Here is a 17,716-nt window from a genome sequence, read left to right on the forward strand (position 1 = left end):
TTTGCCATCGTGACTCACCACAAGTAGGACACGATTTTGCGTCTGCAAAACTATTTCGATACAATATGAAATCCTTAGGACATGCATGAATTTTTTCGTACTGCATGCCTAATGAGCATAACGTCTTCTTTGCCTCATAAAATGAAATTGGAATTTCATTAACTTCAGGCAATAACTCCTTCAAGAAACCAAATAACTCAGTAATGCTTTTATCACTCCAGCCATGTTTAGCTTTTAGATTGTACAACCTAAGAAGCGCAGATAATTTTGTAAATCTTGTACAACCAGGGTAAATTGGTTTCTCGGCATCATTAAGGAGTGTCTCAAACTTATTTGGGTCTACTCCTGATCCATAATGTGCGTCGTCAATCATTTCATCTAATGGATCCCAGTTCTCCTCCACTATATTCCTCCTCACTCCTTTTGGTCTACTTGGCAGAGTTGGAGCAATCGGAGCTATCTCCCCATGGTAATACCGAATTGTGTAACTCTTGTCAATCCCATTGAAATATAAGTGTTCTTTAATCTTTTTAAGATCCATCTTTTTAACATTTCCACACTTAAGACATGGACAATAAGTAAAATTTGGGTCTTTCACATTTTCCGAACAAAACCTTAAGAACAAATCGACCCCGTTCCTATATTCCGCAGATAACCTATTCGCTGACATCCACTGTTTATCCATATATTCTCCTATGTCTATGGAAAAGAAAAGAAACAACACTAAATAAGCACGTGATAAAGTTGCATGTCTATATAAAACTATTTTTTTATTATCCTAGATAAAATCGGGCAGCATTTCCCCTATAATAGTGACCTAACCATCTGCATGTGAATATCAAAACAAACAATTCAAACAACATACAATAAGTTTCTTCCTTATAGAATGTCTATATAAAACTAATTGTTTATTATCCTAGATAAAATCGGGCAGCATTTCCCCTATAATAGTGACCTAACCATCTGCATGTGAATAGCAAAACAAACAATTCAAACAACATACAATAAGTTTCTTCCTTATAGCTCCGCAGCACACAGTCAAATTTATCAGAACCTACTTCACTAATACACACAAGTTCTCAACCTTCCGTTATCACCGCAGCACACAATTTTAATCTCAGAACCTACTTCACTATGGATGAATATTTAAGATATTCAAACTCCTCTAACATTTGTTTAATAATATTAAAAGTAGAAGTAAGAGAATATATATGTACCTCTTGCAATCTTTAATCCAAAAGCTAGCAAAGTTACTTCACTTAGTAATCAAATTCGCTATTAAATCCACAAACCAATAAAATTAAATTAATAAATAATAAATAAAACATCACTAAATATCTAGCAATATATAATGTATTATTGTAATTTTAGAAACTTAATTACCTCAAATGTGTGATTGATATTGGAATTTTGATGCAAAATACTCTCTAAAATCTCACCACAAAAATCACAACCTATGAAATTAAAATAATTAATATGTTAAACATTACTAAACAAATATCACTAAATATCTAATAATAGTAAATGATATTGGTAAACAAATAAAAAAAATCCGAATGTGCCGCTAATTATAAACCCAACAAAAAATTAATATAAAATTTCATAACCTAAAAACTTAATAATAAACAAAAACATAAAAATTATCATATATTTCTATTTTATAAATTATTTAATAAATTTATTTTAACATAACTATATATATAACAAAATAGTTACAATTTAAAAAAAAATTCAAATATACAAAAATATATCTAAATTTCGAAATAAAAAATGATAAAAATTTAAAAAAATCATGAACATATATACTCTAATGAAATATATACAATGTGATAGGTTAAATTAAAAAAAAACTAAAAAATCATAAATCCCTAAAAACTTCCATGGAAAAACCACAAAAGCATACAATGTATATAAAAAAATGCATAAAAATGTAAAACTAACACAAAATCATGTATATTACTCATCCTAATGCAAAACCTATGATTTATTTGCAAAATAATTAACTAAAAATCAATAAAATAAAATAAAAACATACCTTAGAACCCTAAAAAAACGCAGCCCCAATTCTCTCCTCTGGTTTGCATGCTCTCGGGTTGGTGATGATATGTGAGGAAGACAAGCATTTTTGGTCATATATGAAGGGAGCACATCCAACGTCTCCCACTGGGAGACGTGCCACGTGTCCCACGTCTCCCAATGGGAGACGTTGGATGTACCCATAAACACTACCCAGCCTATTTCCAACGTCTTCCACCATTTTCAATGTCTTCCAATTGTAGCCATTAATATAAACTTTCAATGTTTTACACCATTAGACATTTAAAACCCCTGATAAGTTTTAATGTCTTACACCAATGGTGTAAGACATTCTAGGGAGTCATTGTATATCAAATTTTTTGTAGTGTGAATAGGTGTTGATTTCTTGAAGAACCCTTGGATTTGCTTGAAGAAAATTGGAGCCCTTCTTGGAGTTCTTGGAGGATTTCGACCAAGAGGAGGAGATGCTTTGGAGCTTTCAGCCAAGATACAAATTGGGAGGTTTGTGAGCCTTTTGTTTTCCTTTTTGCTTATGGATTTTGAGCACTTATGGGTCTATTTAAAGGGAAGAGTGGAAATTTTCACTTACCTTTAGACTCTTGAACTTCTCTTGGCTATTCTCTCTCCCACGAGTGGGAGCAATTAACTGCAATGGTTGTGGTCTGGTAAGACGTCGTGGTTTGTTTGTAGAGGCAGGAGAATGTGTAAAGTCAGTTTTTCTTATGCCGTCAGTAGTTGGAGAAAAAAGTTTATTATGTGAGTATATTATATAATAAACTTGGAGGGCAAATGTTATCCCCAAAATTTGAAAACGATGGCGTGGCAATAAAAGTGACAAGTGGCAAGAAATGGCTGGGTCAAAGGTTTTAGATTAATCTGGTGATATTACTAGCATGGAAATTTTTTATCTGGTTTGGAAGTGATCTGTCCGACCTGGTAGAATTTATGTCCGACCGGTAAAGATTTTTGACTGACCAGTCACCTGTCTTGGCCGACTAGTGAAGTGTGTGGCCGACCAGTGAAGTATGTGGCTGACCAGTCATTTGCTTTGGCTGACCAGTCGAGTGTTTTAGTGGACCAGTCAAGTGTTTTGGCCGACCAGTCTTTCTTCAAGGAAGGAAGTTGGCCGACTAGACAGATCATTGTTATGCAGCGAAATTCCAGTAATGGCTTCAGCTAGAATTAGTCGTAGCTACGCGGGAATCTCTCAGATTATCCCAAAGAAATCGCATATTGTTGTATTTTTACTTTTATAATTAATTAAATATTGTGAGAGTAACAGAAATATCATGATTATGAGGGATTTCAGTTTGTACGATCCTGAGCCTATAAATACAGAGCTCATGGCATCATTAAGGGATTATAATTCTGATTTTCCTAAGAGAGTATTGGTATTCTGAGAGAAATATTGTATTCTTTTCATTTACACTGAAGAAACTCAGTTGACACAGGTTCATCTGATCTTGAGTGTAGATCCATAAATTACAACTCTAAGTGGATTAGGCTATTGCCAACATATTGGGGCTGAACCACTATAAAAAAATTTCAGTGCTATTTTTTCTCTTGAAGGTTTATTGTAGTTTTGACGTATACTCGTCGTTGGTCAAAATCGTGGTCAACATGGGGCTTCCACTATGTGGGGAGCACATGGTTCTCTATCCTTGCCCTCCAAGTCATAGTCATGGCCTTGTCTTCGGGCCATCCTTAGCATAATCTTTTTCAAGCTCTCCAATTTCACGCATAAAGTGTCGCGGTCTTGATTGCTGCTCTGTGCTGGGTGTTGTCTCTCCAGGGCATTAAGATTGTCCCGGAGATCTGGCTAACCTCTTCCCCTGAGATTTCCTCCGGGAGATGATATACCCCTACGAGCATTTGATCCATCTCGTAGATCTAGTTGACCTTGGTGGCAACCAAGGTCCTTGGGATATCCTACTTCGGTCACCTCGTCGGACTCGATGTTTTCGTTATTAACTAAGATGTTGAAGCCTTGCTCTCGGTTAATGAAGACATTCCTCCGGTTGGCCCCTGGGCCAGAGGTTCTACAAGGCTGGTGAGGTGCTGGGGGACACCTCCTTCAGGACTAGAGTGATTCATCTCGGCGCGCCTAGGCGGAATGCCTACAACACCACGGGCGTTGGTGGCCTGGCGATGCCCTCAGGCACCTTGTCCCTTCTTCTTGCATGCTGGCCTCGAGGCCTTGTTGTCTTTGGGGGCTCGACGAACCTTCTTTTGCCCCGGAGCAGGGCTGTCATCGTCTGTTACCTAACCACGCTCTTGTGGCACAGGTGGGGCTGTAGCTCCAGCTGGGTGTGTAGGTGACACACCAGCTAGTGAATTTACGCCATGTCATCGGAGTGCTCTGGAGGCATTAACAGGGGCACTCTAGCTAGGTGCACATGTGGCACACCAACTGGTTGCCTAAATGGTACTTCTCCATGTAGGACCACTCGCAGCCCTTGAGACGCTAGAGTGTTCCTCATGGCATTAACCATCTCTTGCAGGGTGACGATATTTCCCTCCTAGGAACTAAGTGTTTGCTCCTCGGTTGCCAGTTGGTCACAAAGAACCACCACCTCTGGTGAGTCCTCCACGTCCATAGGCTGAGGATAGTCATCTTCATAATATTAGTCATCTCCACCGTCGTCTATGCCGTCGTAATCGATGTTTTCGTCATAATCCTCCTGGACCATCTCCGAGAGGTCTTGTGGAGGTGGATGGCTGGTTTTTCCTCCCTCGGCTCTGGTGGGAGGAGCTGCATCATCTGGTGCATTCCGTCTAGGGTTCACTGTAACGCCTTGGTTAACCAAGACTGTTACACTGTGTATTTTAAACAATGCTTAACTCACTAAACAAGTCATTAGGCCATAAACGTGCATCTAAATGTGATTAATGGTCTAGGGTTAACAATTTCAGTTAAAAGGAATGGATGTTTCATTAAAACATTAAAATATACATGGGATCCCATATAAATGCTTACAAAGTTGTTTATAGTTCCAAAATGGTCATTACTGCTCAAAAGTTACAATCCGCTGACCTAAGCGGCAAAAATAGGATTTAACCCTAGTTCCTTTGAGAAACCTTGGCCTTGGTGGTTAAACGGTCGCATATGTACACATTGCCACCTAATCTTTCCAACTCATGGATGGTCCATCTTTTCTTTCCCTTTATCTGCACTACATAGCACTCATGAGCCAAGGCCCAGTAAGAAAACTTAAACATGCTCATAAGTAGTGAATAACACATTCATATATCATAATAAACATGCCCAGAAGTAATAATCCTACTCATGCATGCATACCATTCATATAGTTGACTACAATGTAAAATGGGGCCAGATGCCCTAATTAAATGATTAACAGAATCATATCTGGACCCATTGCCCAAGTATATGATTAATAAATCATGCCGGGGCTCAGCGCCTTAGGATTTGGGACTAATAAGTCACCCTGGGTCCCATTGCCCTATCCTTTGTATAACTAGCCTTGGTGCTGGCCTAACGTACCAGACGCTTTAGTTTTCTACAACCATTGGGTTGAACAAGTGTATAAGACACTCCTGATTAGGTCTAACCATAGCGACCAGCGCTCAAAGCACTATTGGCGCCCTTGACTGATAAGTCAATGCTTTATGACCATTGCTATTGCCATCCTTGACAAATAAGTCAATCATTTTCTCAAGTATATAATGCTAACATGCATTCATCATATAATAAATGTCCATATACAAACATTCAACACACTTTAATCAGTCATTCAAAAGCATAATTATAATCATGCGCATTTACAGAGGTCAATGCCCAATCAAGACTATATTTGGCATCCGGGCCAAGCCCTTATGATGTACATCACATAATGGGTGCAGTTTTCTTACCTCAAGTATGAGTGCCACAAAAAATAAGAACGACCCTCGAGAATGATTCTATCTCGAGCCCTAGCGGTAACCTAGCAACAACCATAAATGGTGTTTCAATGAGTTCATGTTCCAAAACCAAATCTTGAGACCAATCACGTGCTCTCAGGACCTCCAATTCAACCAAATAGGGTGGTGGAATCGTCACCCGAGCCCTCGGGCAAAAACCGCAAAAAGTACCCAAAAATCATCTCCTGAAAATTGTGTAGTGCTACAACGCTAAGGTCAAGGACTTAAACCGCCATTAGACTAGCGTTGTAGCGCTATCTACCTAGCGCTACAGCGTTGATGGTGGCCACCCAAAGTTTTGGGTTTTTTCCAGTGAACTACCCTAAGCCAAAGCTTCAAAAATCCATCCCTCAATACTCCCAAACCCATAATTAACCACAGAAATCAATTCTACTCATGAAAAACAATAAAACCAAGCAAAGTTTTCCTCAAAACCTCAACAAATCCCCAAAATCCATGATCAAACTCTCAAGCTCAAGAACACCATAAAAACAGAGAGAAAACTTAGAATTGTTACCTCAATTTCTAGGAAAAGGATTCCTAGTTGCACCTAAACCTTCCTTAAGCTTCAAATCCACAAAGTCCACTCCAAAAACTCCAAGCTTTTCATCAAAATCTTCAAGAGACAGAGAGAGCGTATAAACCAAGAGAAGAGGGAGAGAGTGCTTTGTTCTAAATGTTTCCTCTGCTTTCTAAAATGGCTGAGTATATCTAACCTTTAGGAAGGAAATGACCAATATACCCCTTAGCATGGTTTAGGTTCTACAATGCCCTCAAGGGCAAAGTGATCATTTGTCTCACACCCCGTTATTAATAATTAATGCCTCATAATTACCATTAATTCCAACATCCTCAAATAATTACCAAATAATTTCCCATTACTCGCTCAATCCCATTAACGTACTTTGTACCAAATTACCCCTAGGCTCACCCCGAGCCCGGTATTTGACCCCGTTATGACTAAATCGCTAACTTGCTTCCTAGGATCACCTCATTCCAAGTATCTCAAATATATCAACATCATAATGTGGTCTCAATCCATATACACACAAGTATAACAATATGCCCTCAATAGGCCAAAATTATGAAAATGCCCTTCTAATAAGAAACAGGCCCACATGCATGGAAATACAACCATATAATAATACAACTCACATAATCATGCATATTATCACATAATAACACATTAAACTAATTATTGCCCTCATAGTCCCCTAATCCAGACACTAAAACGTATTAGGGAATTTGGGACGTTACAACTATACCCTCCTACGGAAATTTCGTCCTAAATTTTTTACCTAAACAACTCGGGATACTGACTCCACATATCAGACTCCATCTCCCAGATTGATTCCTCGACCTTGCTGTTCCTCCGTAATACCTTAACCAAAGGTATAGTTTTGTTTCTCAAAACCTTGTCCTTCCTGTCTAATATTTGGACTCGCTGTTCCTCCTAAGAGAGATCTGCCTCAAGCTCCAGATCCTCGTAACTCAATACATGAGTCAAGTCTTACACATATATCCAAAGAGCCGAAATATGAAATATGTTGTGTACGGTGGACAGTGCCAGAGGTAAGGCCAGCCTATAGGCCACCTGACTAATCCTCTCCAGGATCTCAAATGGTCCCACAAATCTAGGGCTCAGCTTGCCCTTCTTCCCAAAACTTCTCACCCCCTTCCATGGTGAGACTCTAAGGAAGACATAGTCTCCTACTTGGAACTCCATGTTCCTATGTTTGGGTTCCGCATAACTGTTCTGTCTGCTTTGAGAAGAGAGCATCCGAGCTCTGATCTTCTCAATAGCCTCATTAGTCCTTTTAACTGCCTCAGGACCCAAGTATTTCCTTTCTCTTGTCTCATCCCAAATGAATGGGAGATATGAATTCCTATAGTACAACATCTTATTAGGAGCCACCCCAATGGTTGACTAATAATTGTTATTGTAGGAAAACTCTATCAAAGGAAAATACTTACTCCAGTACCCATCAAAGTCCAGTACACATGCTCGCAACATGTCCTCTAATATTTGTATCATCCTCTCAGATTGCCCATCTGTATGAGGATTATAGGTAGTACTAAACTTCAACTGCGTACCCATAGCCTTCTGCAAACTTCCCCAAAACTTGGAAGTAAATGTGGGGTCCCGATCTGACATGATCGACCGTGGAGCCCCATGAAGGCACACTATCTCTTTCACATAGAGATCTGCATGCTGGTCAACTGTATAAGTTGTCCTCACTAGTAAGAAGTGAGCTTACTTGGTGTATCCATCCACAATATAACCCACACTGAATCATGTTGACCCACAGTCCTAGGTAACCCCACAACAAAATCCATCGTGATGTCTTCCCATTTCCACTTTGGGATGTCCAGAGGCCATAATAGCCCTGTTGTTCTGTGATGCTAAACCTTGACCTGTTGACATGTCAAGCACTTAGCCACATATTCTGTCACATCCCTCTTCATCCCAGGCCACCAATACAACAATCTCACATCCTGATACATCTTCGTGGTGCCTGGATGCAAATAGTAAGATGTAGGATGAGATTCATCCAAAATCTTCTGTGTGATAATAGTGTCCATCGAAACATAGATCTAACCCTTGTACCTCAACAAGCCTATATCTGACACTGTGTAGTCCCTAGACACTCCAGCTAAGACGTCCTCTCTGATCATCGTCAGTTGTGGATCACCCAATTGACCTTCCTTTATTCTTTCTAACAGTGTAGACTGTAGTGTAATGTTGGCCAACTGGCCCACCAACTACTCTATATGTCATCTGCCAACTCTCTGGATATCTGTCTCACACAGTATATATGCCCCACACCCTTTCGGCTTAAGGCATCTTTCACCACGTTGGCCTTCCCTGCGTGATACAGGATTTCACAATCATAATCCTACACCAAATCCAGCTGACGCCTCTGTCTCATGTTTAGATCTTTCTGTGTGAAAAATTACTTTAGACTCTTGTGGTCAGTGTATATCTCAGACTTCTTCCCATAAAGGTAATGCCTCCATACCTTTAATGCAAACACCACAGCTGCCAACTCTAAATCATGAGTGGGGTACCTCTGTTCATACTCTTTCAACTAACGTGATGCATAGGCAATCACTTTCCCCGACTGCATAAGAACACAATCCAAACCCTGATGTGAGGCATCACGGTATATCACGAACTTCTCCTGATCTTTCAGAAGACTCAGAACTGGAGCTGTAATCAATCTGTGCTTCAGTTCCTAGAAGTTGTTCTCACATTTATCTAACCACACAAACTTCTGATTCTTGTGTGTCAGTTCAGTCAATGAAGTAGCAATCCTTAAGAACCCTACCACAAAACACCTGTAATAACCGTCCAATCCAAGGAATCTCTTGATCTCTAAGGCATTCCTTGGAATTGGCCAATCCCTAACTGCCTCAATCTTCACTGGGTCCACCTTGATCCCATCCCTAAGGTAACCAAAACTCACATTTCTTGAACTTTGCAAATAATCTATGTTCCCTCAATCTCTGTAGAACCAACCTCACATGCTGCTCATGTTTGTCTATGGTTGAGAATAAACCAGAATATCATCGATGAAGACGATCACAAATCGATCTAAATAATCTTTGAACACCCTATTCATCAGATCCATAAAAGCAGTTGGGGCATTAGTCAACCCATAGGACATGACTAAGAACTCATAATGCCCTAGCTAAGTGACCATAGAGTCACCCGGGGCCTTTTGCCCTAGCTCTGAGTAACTAGCCATAGATCTAGACAAGCGCTTCATTTTTCCAAACGACCATAGGGTCGGCCAACGTAATAGTCAATGCCTTAACCAGATATTCAGACAAACAAATAAATAGTTAACTAGATACCGATAGCCATATACTATTAACCATATACAAATAAGCATACTTCAGATAATTCAAGTACGCATACATATTAATCATATATCTTAGCCAATTAAATACAAACACAGTAATAACCATGTTCTTTAATGGGGTCGAGCCCTAATCCTGCAGATAATCACATTTAACACGTATTGGGTGTAGTTTTTTTACCTCAATTCCAAGTGCAACGTATAATAAGAATGACCCTCAAGCACGTCCCGAGCCTTAATAGTACCCTATTCATAACCATAATAAATGATATTATTAAATATTGAGTAAATAAAGGCTTTCAAACTGAGTCCTAGCCTCCAGTACCTCGAATTCTACTAGCCTGAGTAGTAAAATCCGTCCCAAGCCCTTAGGTTTAAGCTCTCATCACTCAAAACCTGCCTTGGCCATTTCTGCCTATGCGCGCTGCGGTGCCCCCTAATGGGTCGCTACGAGCCCTAAGTCAGAGGCTCCCAACCCCTACGTTCCCAAGGAAATGCGTCGTGACTTAGCCCTGAAAGGTCGCGGCGCGCCTAAGCAAAATTGAATCCCATGCGCCCTAGGTGCACGCGGGTCGCCGTGCAACCCTACAAACCCAGTTTTCCACAACTTTTCCTCAACCAAATCTTACCAAAATCTATCCCAAATAATACCCAAACTCATAATTCAATTCCCAAGCATCATTAGCACATTAACACAAGCCTAAACTTGACCAAAACCCCACCAAATCTCCAATTCAATACCTTGAGCCTCAAAGCTCAAGAACACCATAAAACCAAAACGGAACTCAGTTGAAGGAGGGATTGATGCTTACCTCAGCTATGATTTATAGTATGTGTTTATGATATAGTCTTATGTATATGATTTACGTTATATATTGTTAGTAGATTTTCCTTGATGGGCATTAGGCTCATTCCTTTATTTTTTAATGTGATGTAGGAAAATGATATGGAAGGCGAAATGATTCTTGGTAGCTTGGCTTGTGCGTTGAGGATGAATGGAATGAGTGGAATGCGTGTCGATCGAGGATGACGTTTATTTTAGTCTTTTGAATTATGTTTCTTTTGTAGTTCTGCATTCAGTTTTTTTCAACAATTAAATTAAAGTTATATTTTATGTTTTTCTTTTAAACAATGGGTACCCATGCCATATTTTCTATTATTATGTATTTGATACAATATTTTGAGTTTTAATAAAGTTCTATTATTTCTTATGTATCTTTCCCAAAATAGTAGCTATGTCTAGCAGATTTAATGGTCCAAGGTCTTAGAAATAGTTGGGTCATTACATCTATAAACACTATCACGAATTTATCTAGATAATCTTTAAACACCTTGTTCATGAGATCCATGAAAGCAGCAAGCCATTGGTAAGTGTAAACGAAATTACCAAAAATTCATAATGGTCATATCTCGTACGAAATGCCATCTTTGGAATATCCTCTTCTTTAACCCTCAATTGATGGTATCACAACCACAAGTCTATCTTTGAGAATATTGCATTCCCTTGCAGTTGATCAAAAAGATCGTCGATTCTTGGCAAAGGGTACTTATTCTTAATTGTAACCTTATTGAGCACCTTATAATCAATGCACATACGCATCAATCCATTCTTCTTCTTCTTCACAAACAACACAGGCGCACCCATGGAGAATGACTCATCCTTATGAACCCAATGTTGTGTTAGGATTTGTGCCCTAAAATCATGTGGAAAGACATTTTATTGATTTAACTAAAAGTATTATTTTATTATATTTGAATATTATAATTATTGTTTGAATAATATATATAAATATAAGAAAATTTTATATTCATTTATGAGAATATGATCTGGTATGCGTACAGGAGAATTAAGATCACGTATAATGAATAAAATAGTTAGCATCATAATATAGTATGAAATCTTTAATGAATGGTTGCTAGTACGGTTTACTAAGCATATTGGATGCAAGTAATCTAGATTTGAATTATAGATGTGGACAGACATCTTGGTAAAGGTGCTTTAAATAATAGTGATTATTTATGACAGGACTGATGAGAATTAATTATTTTTATAAACTTACCATTTTCCATAAAGATTTAATTCATGTCTTAATAAATGATCATTTGTAGATCCGTCTAAATCCTAAGATATCATGAACTCCTGTTTATGTTTATTGGACCTTTTGATTCATTCGTTAAGGTCTCTTAATATAATGAGGCTAGTGACTTTTGTTTTGGAGATTCAATATCCTGAATGGTTGGGAGCATGATTTTACAATAATGGAATCCAAGCTTTCCTAATGGATCGAATATTGGATCCCTTAATGGTTAATTCTGGGACTAAATAGTTATTGAGCTCAAATCTATAATATGGTTATGGATTAATTATTCACTGGTTAATTAATGATACTTAAGGAACAATTGGAAATTAGAAGGGTAAAACAATAATTCGTGAATACCTCTAATTAGTGAACCAATCCATGGATGGCATAACTACAGTTATTGATTATATCAGTGGACTATAAGAAAAAACTCTGTAAATATAATTCTATAATTACTTAGTGTTCAATTCCATATTTATAATGGAGTAATAACGAAATTCATAAATAAGATTATTAAACTAAAGAGTTTAATAAATAATATGGTTTATTGGAGATTCGTATTATAGGTCCATGGTCCCTAGATCCCCTCTGTCCTACACTGTCAAGGGTAAGGATGTCACAGGCAAGATTAATGGAGAAAATAGCTAAATTGCAAATGAATTAATTTTCTAGGGCAAAGCGATAATTATGTGCAATTAATTAATTATTTAACTAATTAGTTTTTATTTGAAAAACTTTATATTAGTTAAAAAAATAGTAATCAGAGGTTGAATTAATATTTGAGAGAGTTAAATATTATCTTATTATAGAAAATTATTCAAATTGATAGTGTGAATTTTGAATTAACTGATATTTATTTTGAGAATAAATATATTGTCTTAAAATTAATTAAACTGACAAATGAGAAAAATTAGGGAAAAAACATCGTGGCTCACGCCACTCACTATTTGGCAAAATGAGTGGCGCGAGCCTATCCCTGAGATTTGAATTTTGAATTTATTTGTTTTTTTAATTTTTTAATTATTAAATTTAAATAAATAGTTAAATTAAATTAATTTTTAACTGATCAGTTTTGAATTAAAAAATTTAAAGAAAAATAAAGTTAGTTTCCTTTATTTTTAAAAACCTTAAAAGAAGCGATTCTTTTAATCAATAGTTATTTTTGTTATCAGACTCTCTCAAAAAAAGTGTCGATAGAATTTTCTAGGGCTGAAAATTCTAAAAATTTCCACAATCCTTCTCTTTTCTCCAAACTCTTTAGATATCATGTGTTTAAAACATCTAGAGAGCCTAAATAATCAACCTGTGAATCATACGTGCCCACACATGTCCTTGTGTGTTAGAGGAACAATTTGGAAGGCTTGGGTGTGAGTCTTCAGTGGATATGAAGAATGTTGATTATACTAAAAGACTCAAGGAATCTTGATAGGCTCAAAGAGGTAATCTCATTTTCCTTGTATGTGATGATTTAATGTATTGATATATGTAAGGATCCTGGCTAGTATTAATGATTTTTTAAAATCCACCTCCCCACCTTCCGATGCGTCCTTAATTTAATTCCAATTAATACCAACATGTCGAGAAATTATTGTAGCAGAGTCTTCAACTCCTTAGGCTCCGCTGAGGCCATTCTATAGGGTGCCCATGAAATTGGTGTTGTTTCTAGTGCCAACTCAATTTTGAACATTGTTTCCCAGTGTGGTGGCAATCTTGGTAAATCCTTCATAAATACATCCAACTAATCTCGTAATATCCTTGTTTGTTATGGTCCTTTCACTACTGCTCTTGTATGGACTATGACGTTCGTTAAAAATCCCATGCATCTATTCCGTAGCATCTTTCCAGCCTTCAGTGCTGAAATAATTGGGATTCGCAGTCGATTGTCGTTCCGAAAAACATAAATGGCTCATATCCTTCTGGCCTGAACACCATTATCTTTTTCTTACAATCAATCATAGCATTATACTTGGCCAACCAGTCCATTATACTTGGCCAACCAGTCCATTCCAAGTATAACATCAAAATCGGGCATACTTAATTCAATTAATTCTACAAAAAGTACCCTATCGTCTACCCTCATAGGCAAGGCTCTAATCCACTTCTTAGATATTACCACCTCCTTATATGGAAATATGGTCCCAAATCTATCAGCATACATATCAAAAGGTTTATCAAACTTATCCACTATTCTCTTTGCAAAAAAATAATGATTGGCATCAGAATCAATTAATAAATAAGAGTCAATTCCAACAATAGAGATCTGACCCGAGACCACAGAAGTGCTTGCCCCTGCTTCTGCCTTTGTTAATGCATAGACTCGAGCCAGAACTAATTTGTCATCCTTCTTTGGTTGTTCCTTATTGTTATTCTATCCATGTTGTGGGTAGTTCTTCTTTATGTGTCCATCCTTTCCATATGCAAAAAATTCATTTGCTCGACACTCCCCTAGATGGTGCTTCTTACACTTCTCGCACTCACGGTATTGTACTGTAATGACCCACTAATCTAGACTAACTGGACCATTATCGAAACTATACATAAAACTTACATTTTTACGAAAATACCATAATTTATTGAGTAACTTGAAAATAAGAGTTATTTACAAATAAACAGAATACTAAGAAGGATTTTGGGATCCCATTGTCTTTAAAACAAAACAAGATTTAAAATAAAAGACATTACATAATAATGCGGAAAATACACATAAAAACCATAAAAACATAAAAGGAGACTATATCCTCGAATCGAATAACGCTCGGCCCCTTGACTCCATTCATCATCGATACACATCCTCCAAGCGTCACGAATCTTACCGCCTCTAAACTTATTTTCCTGCACATAAACAGAAAGGAGTGAGCCTAATGCCCAGCAAGGAAAACCTAACACATAGTCATATACATAATTTCATAAGAAAACATAAAGACATATCATAACACATAATTCACTTATTATAATGGCCATTATTACTTGGGGTCCCATAGACTAAACAAGCTTATGCCCATGAGATTAGTGGGGTCCTACCAGCTAAATAGGCTTATGCCCACAATCCTTTTGGGGTCTTGTTAGTCAAATAGGCATATGCCCAAGCCTACAACATACACATCAATAACATATAACATATGAAAACATAACACATAAAATAGCATAATCATAAACATGTAGATTCTAGCCTATTTTCCTTACCAAAGTTACCGAGATTATGGACTGAGTTGGGATTGTTGGAACACTCCTAAAACCATAAGAAAGAGTAAGTCTAAAGAAAGGAGATGAAATGAAAGAGATGGAAAGACTAAACCATAGAAAACATACTTACCGACTTATATGCTTAAAAGCTTGGATTCCCTAAACAAAATAAGAATAAGGTTAGGGGACTGAGTAGAAGGTTTTGAGAAAGGAAATAACATAAAAATACAGAAAAGAACTATAGTTTTGGGTTTACCTCAAAGATTGCAAGACCAATCTAACATCCACCGAAATACTATAGCACTCACTTCCCAAAGTGTTTGATAAGCTTATGATGTTTAAGCTTATAGTTTTTCCCCAAACCAAGTGTTTACACTCTCACACTCACTTAACACTAGCAGCCTCTGAACTTAGAGCAAATGGTGAATAATGGCTGGGTACTAGGTCCTATTTATAGAGTTTGGGAATGAAAATATCTTGATTTTACTTGAATAAAAATAATGGCTTTTTAAGTGAAAATCATTTGAATAATCGTTCAGCAGAGGCTGAAGACTCGTTCAGAAGATGCTGGACTGTTGAAGGAGTTTGAATGGCTGAAAGGAAAAGAATTCAAAAGTATTTGAATTCATGCTGGTGGAGGCGATATATCGCCCCCTATAGGCGATATATCGCCTGGACCTTTGTTCCCGAGGCGACCGTGCATCGATTCGTGTTTTCCGTATCTACGTGCTGCGACATATCGCCCCCTATAGCTGCGATATATCGGCATACGCTGAATATTTAAACACGAATTTACACATTTTTAGCTGAGTTTGAATGGAGTAAACAGCCTTGACTAAGCCCTCAACGTGCTCAAAGCTGCTGACTGACCCTATACATTCAAACTTTTACCCTTATTTAATTTAATCCTCAAAAATACTAAATCCTTAATTACCATTCAAAACATGTGCTTAAAATCCTATTGGTTGATGTCTAAACCTTATAATATAATAATATATTCCTTAATATCAGACACATTAATCAAACCTTAGGTTATACTTAATATTCTTAAACTATAGGTTAAACTTAGAAAATCTATAAGTACTACTATGAGTGTCCAAATAACTCCCGGTCTGAACCAAAAATCCAAAGTAACAATGATAACACTAAACATACTATAATACTACTAAACAATTAGCTAAGTAAAGTTCTTGGACTCTACAATTCTCCCCTACTAAAAAGAATTTCGTCCTCGAAATTTACTTACCAAATAATTCCGGATACCGGCTCTGCATGTCCTCTTCCAACTCCCACGTTGCCTCGCGTTCAGAACTATTGCTCCATAGGACTTTAACTATAGGAAAGCTCTTGGACCGTAACTGCTTCATCCCCCTATCTAGGATGCTAACCGGTCGTTCCTCGTAACTTAAGTCCTTCTGGAGCGCTATGGTGTCGTACTTGAGGACGTGAGATGGGTCTGACACATACTTGCGTAACATCGAGATGTGGAAGACGTTGTGACTATCGGCTAGTGCTGGCGGTAGGGCTAGTCTATACGCAACTGGTCCCACTTTGTCCAATATCTCAAAAGGACCTAAGAATCGGGGACTGAGCTTGCCTTTCTTCCCGAACCGCTTGACACCCTTCATAGGAGATATCTTCAGGAAGACTTGATCTCCAACTTGGAACTCCACATCGCGTCGCTTGGTATCCGCATAGCTCTTCTGTCGGCTTTAAGCAGCAAGCATACGCTGTCTAATAAGCGTTACTGCTTCTTGTGCTTGTCTAACAGCTTCGGGCCCTAGAAGCTGCCTTTCTCCTACCTCGTCCCAGTGCAACGGTGATCGACACCTTCTTCCATATAGCAACTCATAAGGTGCCATCTCGATCATCGACTGGTAGCTGTTGTTGTACGAGAATTCGATCAGCGGCAAGTACTTGTTCCACGATCCTCCAAAGTCAAGTACACATGCGCGTAGCATATCCTCTAAGATCTGAATCGTACGCTCTGACTGCCCATCTGTCTGAGGATGGAAAGCTGTACTAAGACTTAACTTAGTACCCATGGATTGCTGTAAGCTTCTCCAAAATCTTGACGTAAACACTGATCCTCTATCTGATACTATCGTCTTGGGGATTCCATGCAATCGTACAATCTCTTGGATGTAGATGTCTGCATATTGGTCTGCCGTATAAGAAGTCTTAACAGGCAGAAAATGAGCCGACTTGGTTAGTCTATCTATGACTATCCAAGCAGAATCATGCTGCTTATTTGTCTTTGGCAGACCCGTCACGAAGTCCATGGCTATATCGTCCCACTTCCACTGCGGTATGCTAAGCGGTTGCAATAATCCTGCAGGCCGCTGATGTTCCGCTTTCACTTGCTGGCATACCAGACACTTAGATACATATTCCGCTATGTCCTTCTTCATCCCTGGCCACCAATAGACTGCCTTGATGTCATGAGTCATCTTGGTAGACCCTGGATGAACCGAGTATGGGGTGTTGTGCGCTTCTTCTAGGATCGTCTTCTTAATACTTTGATCGTCTGGCACGCATACCCGATCCTTATATCTCAATAAACCTTGACTGGATATTGAGAAATCTGTAGTCTTGCCTTCTCTGACTGCATCCATGTGCGTTGCTAGTGAATCA

At 38.1% G+C, this 17,716-nt stretch overlaps 1 long non-coding RNA gene across 1 annotated transcript; it reads right to left on the minus strand.

Annotated features, from left to right (window-relative positions):
* Nucleotides 1–805: 805 nt before the first annotated feature.
* LOC133783944 (uncharacterized) lies at nucleotides 806–2,323 on the minus strand. The gene is made up of 3 exons (XR_009871039.1): nucleotides 2,036–2,323; nucleotides 1,384–1,454; nucleotides 806–1,275 (listed from the first exon to the last, which is right to left on the minus strand). It is a non-coding gene; the product is annotated as an uncharacterized LOC133783944 (long non-coding RNA).
* Nucleotides 2,324–17,716: the final 15,393 nt, after the last annotated feature.

The sequence above is a fragment of the Humulus lupulus genome, chromosome 6 (assembly GCF_963169125.1).
Source record: "Humulus lupulus chromosome 6, drHumLupu1.1, whole genome shotgun sequence".
Classification (NCBI taxonomy): Eukaryota; Viridiplantae; Streptophyta; class Magnoliopsida; order Rosales; family Cannabaceae; genus Humulus; species Humulus lupulus.